The sequence below is a fragment of the Nannospalax galili genome, unplaced genomic scaffold (assembly GCF_000622305.1).
Source record: "Nannospalax galili isolate Female #2095 unplaced genomic scaffold, S.galili_v1.0 scaffold2130, whole genome shotgun sequence".
Taxonomy (NCBI): Eukaryota; Metazoa; Chordata; class Mammalia; order Rodentia; family Spalacidae; genus Nannospalax; species Nannospalax galili.
In genome coordinates, this window is record NW_008327403.1 from 106948 (window position 1) to 110356 (window position 3409).

Below are 3409 nucleotides of genomic sequence, written 5' to 3' on the forward strand. Positions count from 1 at the left end.
CAGAAGCTTTTTAGTTTAATGAGGTCCCACTTGTTAATTCTTGCCCTTGTTTCCTGGGCTATTGGTTGAAAACTGATTATTGCTGGGTAAGGGAGAATAGATCTTCTTTAAGATCTCTAGGTACGCTGACTAAACTCCCATGGATGAACTTGCACCAAAGGACATCTGGATACAAATGCCTTCTGGGAGATTTGCCCACAGACACTGGGTCTCGTAGTTCTGACCTGGGTTATTAAAACTGACAACACAGTTCTATTTGAATTTTGCATAGTTTGTATGACATTTGGGAGGTGGTGACTTAAAAATAAATGGCCATTTAAGCCCACCCATAGTCTCCATCAGCTTTTGCACATGTGCCCAACGTTTGCTGCTCTGGGCCACAGGCCTTGCTCCCAGAGTTCCAATATGGCAGCAGCCCCAGCCTTTTTCCCAGGGTGCCCCACGTGGCCCACACTTGTGCCCATCGTCCCTTTATTGTGCCTAGTCACCCATGATTTTCAGAGGAATGAGTAATTTTCAGCTTACGGGGGGAGGCATAGCTTTAGGAAAGGGGTCTCAATTCGATTAAAAGCTATTATATGAAATGCAAAAAAAAACTCAATAAAAATTAAAGAAAAAACAAAAAATGTTTAATTATACAATCCTAACTTCTGAATGTTTTGTAGATTTGGATATGTTTCTGAAGCATACAGAAAAATAGGAAAAGGAACAAGGATTGAAAATATCTTCACACAGGATGCAGGGATCAGGCACAACTGTGAAATTCTTGGGAATTTTATGGTTAGGTAAGTTATAGCTAATATCTGACTAGATGATGGAGAAAATTCTATCAGATCTTGTGCCTATGAACATGAAAACATAATTTTAGGAATTTAAACACAGAAGGCATTCTGCCTGGGTGATGAAAGGCACTCCCAGAAGCCATAGGCTACTAAATGAAAATCCGAGTGCCAGGAGTGAATTAACTTTCTCAGACTTTTGGCCAGGAAGGCCCCTGGACACCCCCAAAAATACAGGTTATTGCCACTGCTGTTGATTAATACTGGATGGACCTTAGTTCTAAAATCATTCCATGTTCCTCCTAAAGAATACAGAGACCTCAAGCTATAGGTGAGTGGAAGCCTCCTCCTGATGTCTGGTATTTATTCTGCTGAAAGCTGTTATGTAGTTTACTGTAGGAGAATTGTCACTGACTGTCCCAAAGTAGAAAGAAGCTTTTCTGATCAAGGTTGAGAGAAGCACAGGTCTATTAGTACAAACATAAATAATTTAGAAAGCAATTTCACAACATGAGCATTTAGCAAAATAGCAACAGATTCTACCCTAGGGCCTATGATCTCCCTAACCATGGGCTTTTGACCACGATTACAGAACCAATATGAAATCCCTTCTGTGGAGCAGACTTCAAACCTAATCAGAAAATGATTAGTTACTCTGTAACCACAATGCCACTATTGCACTAGTGAGTATATCTTGCCTGGCAGGTCAATACTGCAGTATGCAGGAAGGTTCAGAACATGGTAAGACTATTGATGTCTTTGCTTCCCCAGAAGCCTGCATAGCACCTTCTGGCAGTATGAAAGCTAACCATAGAAGAAATTTCCTGGTCAATTTGAGATTGACTTTATGTGTTCTGCAGTCCAAGTAATAGTGTCTTTAGTAATAGTGTCTTTCCATGTAGTTAAGGTAAATAACCAAGGACAATGGCAAAAGCTTATGTTGCTTTGGAAATTCACAGGGAGAACCCATCAAAACATCATCTTAATGATTATACTCTACTAATGACATGGATGTCAATAGTTGACTATTGGATGAATAGATTGATATATCAAATTTTATATCATCTTATATATCTCTTACAAACCAATGACCATAGTATTAATAGAGAGGGACTTTCTTGATAGTTTATCAAACATATTGAACTCAGGAACTGAACATACTGTTAACACGATATGCCATCTATTTTCACCATTTACTAAATACAAAGAGTTCATTTTGACTATGTTCTAATACCACATATTTTTTTCAAGAAGTCAAACTGTGGAAAACGATTTTTCTTTGTCATAATTTCATCATAGACTTTTTCATCTCATTGTTTCTTAAAGTGTAGATAAATGGATTCAGCAGAGTAGTCAGCATTCTGTAAGCCAATGACATCAATTTCTTGGTGTCTGGTGAATACCTGGATTTGTGCTGTAGTAAGTCATGCAGGCTATACTATAGAAGTAAGTGATAGATGTGGGATGAGAAGCAAACATGGAAAATGTCTTCTGCCTCTCTGTAGTGGATGATATCTTGACGATGGCAAAGAGAATGTGAATCAATAGGAAGAGAAGCATGGCAATCAGAATGGTGCCTGTGATGAAATAGATTTCAAAGAGGAAGGTGTCTGCCCACACAAGTTCCAGTACAGAGGGCATCTTACTGAAGTGATGATCAATTTCATTTGGAACACAAAAAGGAAAACCTATTATTGATTTGGTCCAGCAGCTGCCATTATCCCTGACACCCATGACAACATAATTAATTTCACAAAACTCTTTGGTTCATAATCACTCAGTAGATAGGAGGATGGCATATTGTAGCAAATTAGTGTAAACCATTTTCCCCAGGAGAAAACATTCAGTGCCACGAAAGAGAAAGAGGAGAATGAAATACATCTGCACAAAATAGCCCCAAAGGAAATGGTTGTTTTCTCAGTGGTTAGAACCACCAGCATTTCAGGCGTGGTGGCTGTGCAGAAGCTGGATTCTCCTGCAAATAAGTTCTACATATACATGGGGATTTGGAGGCTCTGGTTGAGGAAGATGACAGTGATAATGTTGTCATTTCACATCAGAGTGAAAAAATAAACCAAGAGAGCCCTAAATATGTGCGCTTGGAGTTCAGGAAAGTTAGAAAAACCAAGTGAATGAACTTGACCACAGAGCCGTCATTCTACACCCTTCTTACAGTAATGAAGTTCTAGATTGTTTCCTGGGATATACTGTGTAAGAATGAAGTCCCAGTCCTGCAGCTGCATTTGCCCTAGGAATTCAGGCAGAACATGATAGCAGGAGACCATCATCACAAAAACATCAGCTGCAAATTTGGAGAATAGTTAAAAGCCTGCATTAATCAAGGTTTTAAACGGAGAAAAAAATTCTGGCTTAGAAATCTGGTCTGAACTACATAAAATACTGTCAACTTCTACAGCAAGTTTTACAATATGATGTTTGAAACTAAATGTAAAGTAAATATTTATTATATAATTCTAGTTCTGATCCTATACCTTTGCTACAGGTATACTTTCTTTTATTTAACTTTAGATAAATGTAAAATTGAAGCCCAGAAAAATTAAGTATAAAAAATGCTAGCTACAATATTTTGATAATAACCTAGTGTTCTGACTTCTTAGTGTATATATATA

The 3409-nt window shown here is 38.0% G+C and overlaps 1 pseudogene; it reads right to left on the reverse strand.

Annotated features, from left to right (window-relative positions):
• Positions 1-2025: 2025 nt before the first annotated feature.
• LOC103731552 overlaps positions 2026-3409 on the reverse strand; it is a 10223-nt pseudogene continuing 8839 nt past the window's right edge.